We start from the raw sequence: 18,987 nt of genomic DNA on the forward strand, positions 1-18,987 counted from the left end.
CAAAAACCGAAAACGAATCAGAAATTGACCAAAAAGAAACAAAAGAAACCGAAACTCAATGTCCCGTGCGAAAACTCGTTTTGGCTTGAAACCTAATCTGAGCCAAAACCTGAACCGACTTCGTTCCAATCCAAAACTCGTTTTGTGCCGAAACCTATCTCGTGTGGAAATACGTGCCACTCCAAAAATTTTCAAATAAACCCAAAACTGACTCATTTAAAATTCTTTGGGTGTAAATTGCCACCTCTGGTCGGTACCCTTACAAACCTAACCGATACCACCAAATTCGGGTTTTATAATATGGTTTTGATCAAAATCGTAAATCTTATGATATTCAATGGTTAAAATAAACTAAAGAAAACTAAAAGAAAAACACATTTTTGGTTGTTGATGTCTGTTTTTACGTTCATATTTTGAAAAACTAAGCATAAGAAAACCAAACCAAAACCAACTCATCTCCTTGTTTCTCTCTAAGAAATTATCGGATCATATTTATCTCTCCATCTTAATTTCCCAAACTCACAAACATTTTTCCTTTTCTTATTTTTATGATTCTTTTGCCTTTGCCTTTTGTGAATCCAACGGAAGAACAATATGAGTACAGGAGAGCTTCTCAATGTGGAACCTTTAGACCTCAAATTCCCATGTATGTCTTCCAGTTATATATATATATATATATATATATATATATATAATATAGATATATATTGATTTTTTGTTGTTTGTATTGATATTATTTTTTTGTGAATTAGTTGAATTGAGGAAGCAGATCTCATGCTCGCTTCAGTTATCGAATAAACCGAGAATCATGTAGCTTTCAAGGTACATGTTTCTATTTTTTTTTTTGTTACTACATCAATGTGATCACTTCAGATTTCATCATGATTGTTTTCAGTTGATTGGTTATCAACAAATACTGAATTGGGAATGTTGTTTTTCCCCCCTGTGATTGTGATCTGAATTTCGAAATAATGGATCATATTTCGAAATTTATAGGTGAAGACAACGAATCCAAAGAAATATTGTGTTCGTCCCAATACCGGGCTTGTTTTGCCTCGATCAACATGTGATGTAACAGGTACATTCTCCCTTGATTGAATTGTGTCCAAATTTGTGTGTGTGTATATATATATACACAAATGTTAAGAATAAAATGTATTTGATTCTATATAGGGGAAGGTTCATGTACATTATAAAAACCTGCGCGATGCGGCGGGATTCGATAATGACTTGTTATACAACGATATAAGGAAAACATAAATATCCAATGCGCATATATAAAAGTGTTTATAGAAGGTTCATTTTAGTACTTGTGGTTTAGCTAACTACGCAACTTTAGGACCTAAACTTTATTTTGTGCAACTGGCTACCTCAGTTTCAAAAAACTTGCCATTTTAGTATTTTTGGCTAACCCGTTAATTTTTTCTCGTTAAGTCAAGGGTAAACTTGTAATTTTAGTTATTTTATTAATTCATTAAAGAGTTAAGTGTCATTTTAGTACATGTGGTTTGGCCAACTACGCAACTTTAGTAGCTAAACTACGCAACTTTAGTACCTAAACTTTAGGTACTAAAGTTGCGTAGTTGGCCAAACCACATGTACTAAAATGGCACTTAACTCTTCATTTAATCAAATTCCCCCTTTTGTAAAGGTTTTGTTTAGTTTTTAAACATTTGAAAACCCTAGGGACCGATGGTGTCAAATCTTAAACTAAACAGCCCCCACCCCCTTTCTCTTTCGTTTTCCGGCTTCTGTCCAGATCTCAATACCGGCGGGATTCCGGCCATCTCAGCTCTGGCCAACTGGTTAATTTTCATTTTGAATTCCAACCCAAAATCTGCTATACAATATGTGCAGTGCATTGACCTGATTAAGCAGGGGATTAACAGCTCTGATTGACGAAATCGGAGGGCGGAATTGGGCCCAATTGTGTTGGTGTAACTAGTTGCATGATCCGTTATGACCAATTTTGACCTTTATATGGTTTATGAGGATTTGGAGTCTTTCAAACTTGACTATAAAAGTATTTAGAACCAGCTTATGAACAAGTCAGTCACTTATCCTACTGGCTAGTGCATCCCTCGTTAAAACTTTGTAAAAACCATATGCACGAGTTCGAGTCCCTGTCACCACATATTTTTTTGAGTTTATGATAAAATAATTGAAATTACAAGTTTACCCCTGACTTAACGAGAAAAAATTAACGGGGTTAGCAAAAAGTACTAAAATGGCAAGTTTTTTGAAGCTGGGGTAGCTAGTTGCACAAAATAAAGTTTAGGTACTAAAGTTGCGTAGTTGGCCAAACCACAGGTACTAAAGTGGCACTTAACTCTTTTTGAGTTTATGATAAAATAATTGAAATTACAAGTTTACCCCTGACTTAACGAGAAAAAATTAACGGGGTTAGCAAAAAGTACTAAAATGGCAAGTTTTTTGAAGCTGGGGTAGCTAGTTGCACAAAATAAAATTTAGATACTAAAGTTGCGTAGTTGGTCAAACCACAGGTACTAAAGTGGCACTTAACTCTTTGTATTATTTGCATACAAACGTATATTTAATGTATAAAAAAACAGTAGAAACCACAATTAAGAAACTCATGAGATGTTTAAGAGTAGTTACTTGAAGACTCTCATCAATCAACTTCCTCTAATACAATGCCTGTAATACAAATGAATAGTAAAGAAACAATCATATCGCCTATCAAACAAATTTTTAGATTTAACAATATCCGATATGCGATCAAACAAAATAAAACATTACCCATGTTATGTGCTCGAATTCCAAGTAACCTTTGTTAGCATAGTTAAACTGCTATTATGAGAACATTTTCCATTTCCAATCTTATACCAAACTTGCCGTATTCATAGTAACCATGTTCAAAATAACAAAAAAAATAATTGACAATAGAGTTTTATAGAAAAAAAAATGTTAAATGAAACACGTACCGTATGTTACATTCTTTAAAGCTTGGAATGGGAAGTTTAAACCAAATCTGAAATAAGTGCCGATCCTCTGACCAGTTCCGTGTCTGTAATCAAGACCCTATGACCATAATGGGACTTGATCAAGAGAATGACTTGATTCTGGTACAAATCAAGTAGCTGAACTAAATATATAAGATTGATAATGCCACAAAAACAAAATTAAATTATTCATGAAGATATTAAGATTTAATAAATAATATTGATAATCTTACCTGTGGTTCCATTGGAAAAACAAGCATTACCCTTAGCAAAGTGACCCTTGAGAAGTGAGAACCTGTTGAAACAAAATGAATTAAGATTAAAAATTTATTGAGGTAAATTAAAAATTACAGCAAACTACTAAATTGTCACCATGTTTGGTATTTGTTATGAAAATGATCCATTCTTGAAACTATTTTCAGAAACTGTCTACTTTCAATGTTTGCTTGGTTAAACGGCATGGGAATAGATTTTTTTTATAAAACATTTTACCATTTTGAACTCACATCTTTTGTCTGTCAAATTTGTAATTAGTTTTCATATTGTCCCTAAAACAAAACTTCTTGTTTGTTTTTAATTATTTCTCCTTTCTAGTTATTTAGTATACTAATATCAATATAAATTAAACCGAAACAGAAAATAAATAAGCCAACGTACCACTTTATAAAATTTTTTTCAAACTTCTTTTCTAACAGCATGTCAGCATCAATAAACTGTTGAAAGTATCCTCAAGCTTCATTTTCTGAAAGCCTTTTCTTGTGAACCTATTGAAAATTGAAAGAGACAACATAAAGTTCAGTTTGCTATCACTGTTCTATCATAAGTATTAAGTAAACCTTACAATTCTGTCCAATAGCTCTCCTTCAGTGTCAAATGCCAGTATTATATATATCTTTGTTTAGCTTGATAAAACTCAACAGAATGATGCCAATCCTGAAACAAACACTGCTCGAACATAAAACATAAAAAACAAATTAAAAATAAGTATCATGTGAAATACCTTTCATTATCATCATCAAAGTCCACAACTCCACCCCAGTTCACCAACTCGGTATTAAAAAGAGGAAAGCCTTCGTCAGGTTTGCCTCTCTGTACGTATCTAGCATGAATAAAGCTCATAATCAGTTAAATAAGTAAAACATATAAATAAGTAATTAAGTAGTGTTGGTAGTTTTTAAAGCCTGAGCTCGGTCTCAGCTCGTTTAACTTACGAGAGCCCGATCTCTATTTTTAAACCTCAAGCTCGGCTCGTTAGTAGTTTTTCAAGCATGAGTGAGCTTGAGCTCAACTTTTTCACGCACTATTTCAAAAAATCGAGCGCGGCTCTTTAGTAGTGCACATATAAAACTACCATATGATAAATTACTTGTAAACGAAACGTCTCGTAGATTAGTGGTATCGAGACAAACAAGACTGGCCAGGTAACCAAGAATAACAGCCCCGTATTCGTATAGAAATTTGATGTGGCAGCTATATAGCAAATATAAAATTGAATGGGATATCAAGATTGATAATACGCACATCAACTAACACCTATTAAATGATGAAAAACAAACCAAAATAAATGTTAGCACACCAGCTCGTTACAAAAGCATAATCTCAAGAAGCCTACCCAAAGGGGTAGAATCGTAAAATGAAATAGGCATTCGAAATAGGGAGACACAGCTGTGAATATATAGATTTTAATTACTGCAGCGCCAATGCACTGTGAAAAGTGATCAAATTGCTACAACCCCAATAACCAAATAAACCACAATTAACTTCAGATTGCTGACATCATCATTATCCACATTTTCTGCTAGGATTTCCCAGTCTGACAGTAACTGTAAAACACATCTAAATATCTAATAATTAAATACATGATAAAATGTCACACATGGTTGCAGTTGCTTTTAGTTTATGGTTTGTAACTAATGTCTAGAGCAAAAACTAATTCACCAGAACAGAATCAAATGCAAAACGGAAATCAACTTAATGAGTTACAAGCAAAACCGTCTTCCTGGAAAGAGTTTCAATAGCATATTCCTTGGAAAATTTCATGCATGTTTACAATATATACATACAACTATAAATAATGAACTACAAGTATAATTTTGTAAACTAACTTACAATAAATAAGCTGGAAGTGGTACGTGCATCGACAACACTATACGGATTATCCAACAAATAGATATCAGCATCTTGATAAAGCATCCGCAAGTTGAATTCTTTGCTTTAGTCCACCACTAATATTAACACCTCTTTCTTCTATATCAGTAAGATCCCCATACAATAGCAGCTCAAACTCTTCACTAAAGGTTCTTCTTGGTATCTTTTATTATCCATTTCCTCCGGAGCAAAACATTATCGCATACATTCCCCTTTTTGATCCACGCTGGCTGAGAAACATATGCAATGCTCCCAAACATTCGTATCGGACATATTAATTTATGCAAATGAAAACAAGATTACTAACTAATAAATGATCCAAGTAAAATCCTAGAGTTGGTAAGCTTCCATTTCATCCATATTAGGTTATTTCTACAAAATAGAACTATTTAATTTTGAAAAATTAGCATGTCAAGTACATATATAATGTTGACTCAATTAAAAGCAAAATCATTCATATAGCAAAATATATGAACTCGGGATGAACTGTGGGATTTTAGCGGTGATAGGAAGGTATAAGAGCAGTGATAGCAAGCCTCCGATTAAGTGAACCGGAGGTGGCAACAGAGGTTGTGGGTTTTGACTTTTGAGAGAAAGAAAGTGACTGAAATAGGAGCTCAGTTCAAAAAGTCAATCTCCGTTATGGATTGATTGTTTGTTGGTTTTGGTGTTTAGCACTTTGTTGCAACCTATTGTGATCTTGTGAATAAGCCTATACACGAACCGTACTTTCAGTGAAACTTTTGGCGGATAGTTTGTTTACATTTGTTTAACTAATAAACGAACGGACGTGAACAAAACTTTTTGTTCATTTAGTTATACGAACGAAATGAATGCATTTTTCGTTCGTTCATTTATGCTCGTTTACATTCATTATTTATTTAAATTCGTTTGTGTTCATTCATCTATGTTCTTTAGTTTACGTTTGTTTAGTCTGTTCATTTAAGTTTGCTCATAACAATTTACTCTAGCTTTATTAATTTTTTATTCCCAACTGATTGATGTTCATGTTTACTTTTAATTGGTGTTTGCTGATTGATGTTTGTTCATCTATGTTCATGTATGTTTGTTTGTGTAAGTTTACGTTCAGATAGGTACTGTTCGTTAATATTATGAACAAAAAAACATAAACAAACAGGAACACACTCACTTTCTTAAAGAACGAAAACGAACAAGAAACCCTGTTCATGTATATGTTTGTTATCTTTCTTTATTCTTAAAGTTAAACGAACGAACTCACACATGTCCCATTGCATTCGGTTCATTTACATGCCAACTTGTGAAAATGTAAAAAGAAACGCAAAATGTTCTAGCTTTGGAAGTGAAACTTAAGTTTTCAGGTCTGTAAATTCAGTTTCAGATCTTTAAATTTCATTGAGATTTTGATCAGTAAAACAATATATGTAACTATTTATGATAATGGTCATTTGTTCTAGATCTATAAATTTTATTTGAAAGGGACATATTTTCGACACACGAATGCTTGTTAAACTTCTAAATTTTAATACAGTAACAATGCAAGCTCAGAAGGAAGCTCCTCCTGACATGCAATGCAAGGATAAGTTTCTGCTTCAGAGTGTTGTTGTAAGCTCAGGAATAGCCACCAAGGACATTACCCCTGAAATGGTAATAAAATTCTTCATGGGCCTTGCTGGTTTGGGTTGACCAACAAATACATTTGGTCCAATATTTATATTTTAATAAAATTATTTAATTGCTCGAACACAACTATATATTTGTTTGTTTCATAGATGCACTTAAATATGAAATCTTGTAATCCGTCTCTCTAAACAAGTCAAACGGATTGATAATATGGGTTGGAATGAAACTGTAAAAGGGTTTGTAAGAAGGCTGATCTTATTAATTATTTTAGTTTTAAACACATTTTGAATCCTATCTGATTTTACCTTTTTATTGCAACCCGAACTTGGCTCTTTAAGTTTTAGGGACCCACAAGTGTCAAGATTATGCATCCCAAATGATGATAATAAACCATAAAACATTATTGGTTCTTTGAGTTTACAGTTCAGTAAGCAGCCGGGACGCGTTGTTGAAGAGTGCAAATTGAGAGTGATATATCTTCCTCCACCACAACCGCCTTCGCCGGTTCTTGAAGAACCCAATGAAGGGATTTCACCAAAAGTGTCATTTAATAGCAGGAGTTTTAATGGATCCTCTGAGGTGCGTTTCAAATTTTAATAATTTTATCTCGTTGGTCGTATAATAATATTATTATGTTGTTTCTTGTTCATGTTTGCAGGTTACAAGACAGTTTGCGTCTTCTGATGATAAATCCGCTGAGGTGAGTTGATTTATGTGTCAACATTGTTTGATTTAGTAACTCGACCCAAAGAAACGGGCCCACTTTTTTTCCGTTTCCATTTTAGCTAATTTTTTTAGAAAATTTCATATTATAGATAAAAACATAACCTGAATCAACCCCATTTGTAAACGAGTTTAAAAAAGAAACGGGCTTATCTCATCTTTAGTTTGGAAAACATTAATGTATTTGGCGGTCAAAGGTGATCAACTCAATGGTATGCTGCATATTCGCTGTGCTGTTTCATGTGATGTTTTGAAATTTCAGATTTTTTTTTTTTATTTCTTTGCTTAAAGTTTTAGTTTATATACATGAATTTGCAGGTAAGATCTCTGATTTCAAAGTTGACTGATGAAAAGAATGATGCTATTCAACAAAGCAACAAAATCCGCAAAGAAATTGTAAGATGTTATTCAACCCCTTCTTTTCTTCTTACGGTGGCAAAATGGGCAGGTTGGGTAACGGGTGAGAATGTATCAGCTTGGCCCATGCTCTGTCCATCTTTTTTTTTGTTTTTCAAATTAACATTTAAAAAAATATATTATAAAGACTATATTTTTATTATAATAGTAAACTTTATTTATGTAAAGTGATCCAGAAGTGTTTGAAGTATTTTAGAACACTTTGGGCCATTTTAAATATAAAATTTTTACCCATATGATATATAAAAGATAAAATACGGCCCAATTCTTTTGGTAAACATGTCAAAACTGATTCCTTTGCTTTCCCTTACCTTTTCATCATTTTTCATTTCATTACGCATAGGAACTGTTGAAGCGTGGAGGCAACAAAAGTCAAGGCGGTGGTGTCTCGATCATCCTTGTCGTCATCATCATTTGCTTAATTGGTCTAATTTTGGGGTACCTCATGAAGTGAGGCTCAAGTTTCTTTTCCCTCACATTAATTATATTTGCTAAAATTGATGTAAACAAAGAGAAGAAGACATTCATGGTTTCACAATTAATTACCCTTAACATAGTGTTGTGGGGTTAGAAGAGAAGCTTATGTAGGTAGCTTTATTTTCATACTATTTCCATTACATTTCATATTTCAAAATCAATTATAATATTCCTTTGAAATTTTGTTCCAACAATAGGTCCATTTACAACCAGTGGTGAACCTAGCCTTCGCCCGCATTAATTTTTTTAGTGTTTTTCGTATAGTTGTCAGTGTTTTTCGTAAACATTCAACTCTTATAATGAATCAGTGGTATATTAGTCATTGCACATGTTTTTGGATGGAAAAACTAACAGACGTTAGATGGAGGGACTAATCCGGTTCGTTTTTTAAGCCCCAAGGACTAAACTTGTTCAATTTTTTTTTCAGAGACTAATAGTGGCTCCGCTTTTAAACCCCATGGACGAAAACAATAATTTTCTCATTTAGATATCTAATAACACAATTGTAATCACAAACTAGTTTTATACCCGTCTTAGTTCGGGTTTCTCAATAATCAGCAAATTTTACTTATTTTTTGTATCCTCACCACCTTTTACTTCCATAATCATATCCAACTTGAGCATCTTCATAAGTTTTGGTGACTTCTTGATTATCATTTCCTTCCGTTTGAGTGCAATAATCACACACTAACAACAATTTTACCATAAACCTAACCGACTTTTCAACTTTAATCTTCAAGTTAAAAGGGTTAGCGAACTGCTAAACCAAGTGGTGACGGTTCGCCAAAAAATCAAAATCTCAAATCCCGCTCACCACATAGCAAACCGTTATAGCTTGGCTTAGCGGTCCACCATGTTCATTTTCACTGAATGTTTTGAAAATTTATTAGCTCAATACTTGGTAAAACTTTAGCTTTTAACCATCACTGACGTGAAAGTTTGGTCTCTGACGAAAAGTAAAATAAATATAACATACCTAGGACTCCGAGGATGACTCCTACAATAAATATAACAAATCATCATGATTATGTTGAAATAGAAAAAGGACCGTGTATTTCTATCGTGGTAGATTTAAATTGTCAAGAGAACTGAGTCAAGATCATTGGAATTAAATGTCATCTACCTCAACCAAAATATCAAAAGAGGATGAACCTATCCCATGTGTGATGAGAAAGATGGGCCAGGACTACATTAGTCTCTTGCCCCTATCATAAAAAATAAGGACTAAGGGGGTTGTAAAGCCTACTATGAAAATGGGTCTCCGTCCCATGATGGGGTCCAAGTCAAGAAATTCCAGGAGAAACCAAAATACTTTGGGAGTATTAGTTACTCTAACCAAACATCCTACCAACCATATAAGAAAGACATAGGAAATGCAAATTTGAAAGTGAGAAGGGAGTATGCGGTTAAGAGAGGCAGACGATTCGAAAGGTATCATGACATATTAAGGGAAGAAAAAAATGCATTTTCAAAACTGTCACCAGTTTAGGTGTGGGCCCAGTGATGGACTGAAAAAGAGAAAGGGGGTTGGATAATTTAAGTGAAAGAAAGGTAAGGATGAACCGTGTCGACTTGATGTGGCTACCCTAGAAATGAGCCCAACAATAGCATGCTCACTCTAGCAATCGTTAAGGTGATGATGAGATCGGTGAAGGATATCGGCACTAGCTTTGTGAAGAAAGTTCGAAGATGGGAAAATGTATTCAAAAGGTAAATAGAGAAGTGTTGAGCCGTTTAAAGTAACATGAAAATCGGGCCAATAGAGAAAACAACATAAGAGGACACTTCCGAAGGATAAAGAAAACATTGAGTTAAAAGTATTGTGAAGAACGGATATACTCCCATTATACTCGTCATAAATAACGAACATAATAGACTGGGGAAACTTAAAGAGATTATTTTTGATATAGGCTTTTCGAATGATAAGAGAAATATCCCCAATAGCAAACACTAGCCCAAATCAAGTGTGACTAAAGGAAGTAAGCCCAAAAGAAAGTAACTAAAGGACCTTCTAAAGTAACTAAACAAAATCAAAGGTTAAAGATTAACTACCGGTCCAATCCGCCTAAACAAGTTGGTAGTATCAACCCAAAAGAAGGGATTAGAACAACACACGTATCAGGTCATGTTCCTGAAATGGATGGGGTCTAAGTCAAAGAGAATAAGGGCCCAAGAGAAATCTCCTAGGTCAAGATTTGACATATGTAATAGTTCCATGGATATTATTGTTTGAATCAAAGACACCCCTGGCTGTATAAAAGTCAATCGGTGGATCATACAAGAAGTCACGACAGAGGTAGCATAGAGATTTATTGTGAGTCCATTATACCCGTTATAAATAACGAGCACAATGGACTGGGGAGACTTGTAGAGCCTACCTTCGAGTTGGGCTTTGAAGGCGGCCTGGATAGGTGAAGAAGACCAATATGAAGCCAAAAAATAAAGCCCGCAAAGGCCCATTAAGAAGAAGATAAGACGGAGGACTTAGTCAGAAAAGGGTCACATTTAGAGGCCTTCTCAAGGTCATTGTTCCTTGCCAGGTGAGAGGCTCAAGGCAAGTATGTCTTATAAGCCTAGTCAACATCTGAAGGATAAAAGGCTGAAAGATGAGGACTCATGAGAGAAGGGAAGAAATCGGACCAAGGGAACTACTCATCTAGGATAATTAATGTATAAAAAATGTAAAAGGGAACTCCTACTCCCTTATATATAAGAGAGAATAATACTTGCAAATGGGAGGATGATACAACTGGTTCACTAAGAGTTACATGTCAACTTGGTCATTCTAAGAGAAAATATTGAATCCATAAAAATAGTATCATTTAGGGTTTCAACATGTTGGGAAGTGTATAACAACATCAACATCAGCAGGATGATACAACAATTCAACAATATTATAACATGCTACCAGTTTTATTGTTCTTGGATGGTAGGATCCGTTCTTCAAGAGGAGAGGAAAAGAGAGAGAAATTTTTGTGAATGATTTCAAGTATGTATTAAGATTGGAATTGCAGGAATTAAAAGATGAGATAAAAGATTATGTTGCAGAGATTTCTTGGATGAAATAGATATGCATGAAATCTGAGTGGGGCAGTAGGTATGTTGATGATAACTGGATGCAACAAAGATTTTTGGAGATTTGCCAATATCTTTTATTATCTATATTAACGTATTATTATAATTTTTATATATGAACTTAAGATAATAACTTTTATATAATATAGTTAGGGAACCTGTGTTAATATAATAACCATTGGTTATGTTGTCTTAGAAGATGTCTAATGTGTCACAAATCTCATTTAACGGTTTATGTTTTGTTCGGTTCGGTAACCAAATGGTAAAATAAGAAACCTGACATTTATATTTTCGATACTCAGTATAGTGTAAATAATTATGGAATTATTATTCATATTATGTCATTGTTTTTTGTTTTCTTTTTATTTTTGAGTTATAGAGTTCGGGTTAAACGAGTTCCGGTTCGTTTTGTATCGATTTGGGCCAAGTCTATCGTCATGTTCACTTCGACCAACATTTCACATGGTATCTAACGAAAATTTTCTTTTACAAAAAACATTTCTAGCCCAATTTTTGGGGTTGATACAGTATAAATGTATATGTAATATAAAACTGACGATCGATCATGTAACATCCCGTTTTCTAGTCTCGGTTAATAAAATGAGAATTTATTATGAGTCGGGCTAGTGTTTGGTTTTATGGATATGGTTTATGGACTTGGGTTATGAAGGAAAGAGGAAAAGACCATGGGCTTAAGCCCATGATCCATAATTATATAAACAATTAATTACCCATTTAATTCATTTCACACACATTTCATACACCTCCTAAAACACACACTTAAGCTCTCTCTCTCTAGCCGAAATCACCAAGGAAAAACCAATCCCGATCCAAGGTAATAATAGTGTGATATTGTATGAGCTTAAACCCATTAGATATAGTCACGAAACGACGAGCCGACACCGTTAGACCGTTTGAGTCACGAGATTCGGATGGAATAGGGTATAAACTGAACCTAATATGAGCTTAAGGATCACCCTAGCTCAGATCTGGATCGAACGGGACGAAAAACGGTGAAAAACGTGTAAAAACTCTTTTTTCCGGCGAATCCGCGATTTTCCGGCGACGGCGCCGGAAAAGGGTAATGCGAGGTAAGAGATGTCAGGGAATGTTTTGATATTCCCTGACCTAACCCTAGTTCGCTAACGGAAAGTTAACGAACCAGAGGTGATTCTCTAACTGATTCGTCTAAGGGAGCGTAACAAATTAGCTCTAGTTCGTATCCGTTTCGTTAAGGGAAAAAGGTAACGAATTACCCTTGATTCGTTATAGCCGGTTAGTTAGAGAAGGTAACGAATTAGATGGAACGATTCGTTAGATGGACTGATTCGTTAAGGGTCCAGTTCGTTAGAGGGTTCAATTCGTTACAAGAATGGTTCGCTATGATGAGTCAATTCGTTAAGGATAAGTAATTGTGACACTCGTCAATTTCAAGTTAACTCCGTTAATCCGAACTCCGTTAAATTCAAACTTAAGATCACACGAACTGTAACGCATATCTCATTACAACATTTAAACTAGGGTTTAAATTACGCATGACAATCGCTACACAAGTAGTCTTTCGGAATTTCACCGAAACACACACGAGTCGACTCAAACCATTGGTGAACAAACGATGAATATTATAAACAAGTACTTAGTAAAATTTCGTGTTGCGTTTATATGTGTAAACTTTTGCTTGTATGTATAACATCACGTTATGGATGAAAAAGATTAGTTGGTATTAGAATTAAACTAAATTAAACTTGATGGTGCTAGTTGTAACATATGATATATTATCTTAATATATAAACAACATTAACATAAACCCTAATCCCCTTCTCTCTCCCTCCTCTTGATCGACGGCTGCCCCACCCTCTCCCCTCCCTCTTGTCGCCGTGAACACACACACACATACTTACAAAATAATTTCCAAGCTTGTTTGAAGAATTGAAGGTGCTAGTTAGGTAATTTACATCCTCTCTAGTCTATTATATTGATTTAATTGCATGACATGTTAATCAAAACCCTAGTTCTTAAAAATTGATGATTGATGATGAGTTAGGGTTACATACATGATTTTGTGTACAAAGGTTATTTGTATGTTGAGTTTTGATGAAAACTGATGCTGGACAGATTCTTAATTTCGTGTTTAACTGACTGTTACTCAATGTTAATTACATGTTTTGAAGTGATTGTTGATTCTATAATATACTAGGTAGAGTCTAGTTTCTAAAAAGTCCGAGTTTGTAAATTTTGGACGTGTAAAAGTTTGTTTTTATTATTTTACAAAACTGTTGTGCAATGCTGATTTGGGAGACCTGCTGTTAGGCTGTTTTGAAATTAGTATATCTCATAAACTACAAGACCAAATGGGCTGGTTCCACTTCTGGAAGTTAATATTTTGAGTTAGATATCCCAATTGGTCTTGCATTAATTGGATTTTTCATGAATCGGGAATAACAAATAACATTCTGTTGCGCATGATAATGATTTCTGTGTGTTTGCTATGATGTTTTGATCATTTTGATAAAACCATAGATGCTAAAAATATAATAAAAATATTCTTAGAAACCTAACTCACGTGTGTTTCTGTGATGATTTTTGGTGATTTATTTGACATGTTAGGATTTACTAAATAGAGTAATCTTTTCAAGTGAAAATCTTCCTGCTGAGTTACTTGAATTATCATGAAAAGTGCATAACTGATTGATGTTTGCTATGTTTTGACTAAATTGCCCTTGTGGGGGATATTTGCTAGTAATTAACGATGTTAATACTTGACACTTAGGTACTTGTTCACATGTGTAACTTATCACCAATGTGTTTGTCGAGTCGCACTTATTTCACAAACGAAACACGAAACGCATCTCATGCATAAGTTGTATGTGTCGAGTCTAGGGACTCACTCGTAGTTCAATACTTAGAAAAATCTCGTTTTTGTTTTACAACACTAGTGAGGATTTTCTGTGACGCACACCTTTCTCGGATCTTTTTGGTTATCTTCGCAAACAGTGAGTTTCACGTCCCCTTTTTACTCTTTTTAAACGCTTTTATTTGGGGGAGATAACATACTCCAACGCTTTAGATTTTGTTTAGTTTTTATATATCACTTGTAAGGCTAAGTGGCAAACAAACCAACCAAAGTCTTTCATAACATCGAACCGGTTAATATTTGTATAATAGCGAGTCACTGTTGAGTAGTACTACTGGGTTTGACAAACCCCACCCAACTCTAAACTCGACTGTAGGTTGAGTGGGTGTAATCTTGGCTAACACAGTACCATGGTCATGGTAGACATGATGTCAAGGCAATTGATAAACAGTCAGCTTCGGTGTCGAACACTTGGTAATACATGCTTGATAGGTTAGCTACCTATTGATATATAATTGTAACGATTCCGGCAAATCCAGGTATACCCTAGCCGGAATATACTATTTACGTGTCATTTAAATATTGATTATATGAGTTATAGTACATATATACGAGTATATATGATTCATAGTACGAATCATACTCGATTATATAGCGAATCGTATTGGAATTACAATTAACCAATGAACGATTATTGAAAACCCGAATGAATCGGGAATTACATTATAGACGAAGTATATAATGTTTAGTGTTGTTTACGAGGTATGAATGCTTCGGGATAGGTGAATTATAGCACAGAAAAAGGATTTCGATTTAATGGTACGTCGGTACGCTAAACGAAACCTTTAACACCAAATCAAGCAAGAGACGATCAATCAAGCCGAAAAAGATGCGTGATTATTAATAATATGATGTTTTAATGTCATGGGTTAAGTTTTTAAAGTTTTTAAATCAGTTTTATATAAATTTTATTTTAACCCGAAAAACAACCATTTTAGGCTCGTTTCAAGCCGAATTACGAGTTTAAACGAGAAACGAACTGAACCAGATTATCCACAACATTATCTGGATTGCGTAATCTAGATATGTGGCCATGGTTTGAGATGTGGGCCCCCCCACACCCCCCCCATGGCCGGCCATGTATACACACACACATTTCCTTTCTTTTTTCTTTTGTTACTTCACAAACTCTCCAAAATCCTCTCAAGTATTCAAGTGTTCTTCCAAATCATTGAGTTTTAACCAAATCCACAAGGTATTATACTTGTTTTGAAGCTTGAATCTTGTTGTTAATTTCACAACCCTTGAGAAAAGAAAGTTCCAAGTGAAATATGGGTGAAAACCCGAGATGGAACCGGTTCTTGTGTGATCAAAGGATGTATACAAGTTATACAAAGGATCTTGATCCAAGTAATTAGTTAAAAGTGTTTAGAATAGATTTTTACGGTTAAAATCTTTATTTTTACTTAAAAAAACCGACATTTTGAAAGAGATGGCTTGATTGTTGGTATAGTTTGCTTGGTGTGGTGTTGTTGTGCTTGTAAGTGTTGTATCTAGCGGCTAGCAAAGGCTAGAAACCGAGATCCTTGCGATCTAAAGCTAGAAAACACAAAATAGTTCGGTTTTCGTGTGTTATGAAAAAATGGACAGATTTACGTGTGCTTAGAGTCGGGTCACGAAATTTCACAGAGATGATCTACACATGAAAATATGAGATCTGTGAATTTTTGGTAATTTTTGGATAAAAGATGAATATTTGGTGAATTTAATGCTCGGTTTTGGCCAAAAATAGTGAAAAATAGCAAAACATGATGCAAAATTCCGGAAAATTTAAGATAAGCTTTTTATAACATATAAAAGTCACCCACAAAATTTGAGCTCAGTTGGAAAAGTCTAAGTAGGCTTTTCGGTGAAACGAGTTCTAGGGCTTTCTAGCTCGGTTTTGGGTAAAAATGGCTTGAAAAATAAGTTTTAAATTCTGGGAAAATTCCAGAAAGTTATGAGGATGATAAAGATCATCCCAGAAAAATTTGGGATTTTTCTAAAGTGTTTTGGTATTTTTGATATATTTAGTGTTTTACCAAGATTTAAAAATAGATAAATAAATGTAAATGTAGGAAAATAAATCTGGGAAAATTCCAGAAAGTTATGAGGATGATAAAGATCATCCCAGAAAAATTTGGGATTTTTCTAAAGTGTTTTGGTATTTTTGATATATTTAGTGTTTTACCAAGATTTAAAAATAGATAAATAAATGTAAATGTAGGAAAATAAATCTGGGAAAATTCCAGAAAGTTATGAGGATGATAAAGATCATCCCAGAAAAATTTGGGATTTTTCTAAAGTGTTTTGGTATTTTTGATATATTTAGTGTTTTACCAAGATTTAAAAATAGATAAATAAATGTAAATGTAGGAAAATAAATCTGGGAAAATTCCAGAAAGTTATGAGGATGATAAAGATCATCCCAGAAAAATTTGGGAATTTTCTAAAGTGTTTTGGTATTTTTGATATATTTAGTGTTTTAATAAGATTTAAAAATAGATAAATAAATGCAAATATAGGAAAATAAATCTGGAAAATTTTATAAAATGTTCTTTCTGTCAAAATAAGTTTTGAACAAAATTTCAAGACCCGAGACTAAACGGGTAATTATTTGTGCTAAAATGAACATAAAAACAATTAGTTAAAGCTTAAAACGTGTAAACCGGCAAAGTTCGCATAAGCGAGCTGACTGGTACACGAAAAACTTTAAAATAGACCATTTTCATAAATCTAAGTAAATTAAGTAAAAATAAATCATCCGAAAATAATTCGGATGATTTGGGTAATTTTACCCGATTTTACCGTTTCCGGCACCGAAATACCGGAAACGGGCCCACGGCCAAACGGGGTGTCAAACCGAGCTATAATTTCATCACCTTAACTGAATTGACTGTCAAACTCTAAGCAATGTCAATCTGAGTCCTTAGAAGTGTCACGGGGTTAACATTGTCCCCGAATCGAGTACAGTACTGGGTTAACAGTGTTCCCAGATGTACCGATTTATACATATTTAAGTTATGAGAATTGTATAGTAACGGCTAGGTATTATATTACAGATCCAGGCACGTAGCTGTTCCTTATATTACTCATCGACTCACCAAAGGTGAGTTTTCACGAGCCCCTTTTAATGAATTGTTTTAATTATATTTTCCCGGGGCGAAAACATGTCTTATTTAAAGTATTTAAGTACATACCGATCGTATGGAAATACTTGTACATTTATATATATATGGACTGATGCATAGAATATATAAAATGTTTATAATGTGTTATTGTTCTGGGGTAACATAGTTCCCAGGGGTTATATTGTTCTGGGGTAACATAGTTCCCAGGGGTTATTATTGTTCTGGGGTAACATAGTTCCCAGGGGTATTTATTGATCTGGGGTAACATAGTTCCCAGGGGTTATTTATTGATCTGGGGTAACATAGTTCCCAGGGGTTATTATTGTTCTGGGTAACATAGTTCCCAGGGGTTATTATTGATCTGGGGTAACATAGTTTCCCAGGGGTTATTATTGTTCTGGGGTAACATAGTTCCCAGGGGTTATTATTGTTCTGGGGTAACATAGTTCCCAGAAAGTTAATGGAAATGTTCTGGGGTAACATAGGTTCCCAGCATGATTATATTGCTAATAAATGATTATTAAAATGATTTGTCAGTGTTTTATTTAAATTAGTGAAACTCACCAACTATTCGTAGTTGACCCGTTTTCTTTACATGTTTTCTAGGTATGCCCAAGTTGGAATGATTAATATGTGCTTAACTATCTGTGCTACCTGTTGGAAGCTTGCTGCTCTATGTTTTGTAATGAATTTATTAATGTTTTATTGGTAATATATGTGTGTAACACCTAGACAGTAACGCAACTCGCAACAATGTAATATGTTATAAATTAATGTAGTGGTATTTTCTTTATAAGCAATGCTGTTGATATCAGATGTGTCTGTTGCATCCCGTGTACGTTTCCGCTGCGGTTACGGGGTGTTACAGAACTTGGTATCAGAGCCATTGGTTATAAAGAATTAGGAAGTCTGAAAAAGATACCTAAATATAACCAGTAGCTCAAGTATTATAGGATCTGAATATCAACTAATAATATATTGTGACGAGATCGGGATGAACTTGGATGGACAAGTGGGTTATTATGGTCCGGAACATAATAACAGACTTGTCTGCACGAGGGAATTCAGGGGAAGTCACGGGGGGACTTAAATAGGTAAAATTGGCAACATATGTGTAAATATATGATAATATTATTATGTGGTAAAGTTGTATAAATAAGTATGTGTTAATTTAATTATGAATTACACTACGAAAAGGACTATATGTTTTGTTAACTTGTGTGCAGGTATAATGGCAAGAACACCTAGTGTGTCGACGGAAAGAGGACCCGGAAGAGGCTAGTTCCGGGGCCTCTGGAAGCCCAAGTGTAGCACCCAGCTCCGAGCCTTCGAGGCTAGTCATAGTACTTCTAGACAGACCACCCCAGCTAGGAGTGCTAGTGTACCCTCCCCTGCTAGGGTTACCAGGTCTCCTACCCCGCCCGCACCACAGACCGCCCCCGATTCCCCTCAGGCGCGGTCCTCGGCCTCACGGCGCGGATCAGTGCCCCGTATGTTCCGCCCCACTGTTACCCCACCCAGATCCACATACCACCGGGGCGAGTCTTCCCGCCCCCAA

The 18,987-nt window shown here is 34.7% G+C and overlaps 1 pseudogene; it reads left to right on the forward strand.

Moving 5' to 3' along the window:
- The first annotated feature begins 588 nt into the window (after nucleotides 1-588).
- On the forward strand, nucleotides 589-8,307 carry LOC143607137 (vesicle-associated protein 1-1-like; annotated as a pseudogene).
- The last annotated feature ends 10,680 nt before the right edge of the window (nucleotides 8,308-18,987 follow it).

This window comes from Bidens hawaiensis, unplaced genomic scaffold (genome assembly GCF_021521415.1).
Source record: "Bidens hawaiensis isolate Kalapana, Puna unplaced genomic scaffold, B.hawaiensis_p1.1 tig00079571_1, whole genome shotgun sequence".
In the NCBI taxonomy this organism is placed as follows: domain Eukaryota; kingdom Viridiplantae; phylum Streptophyta; class Magnoliopsida; order Asterales; family Asteraceae; genus Bidens; species Bidens hawaiensis.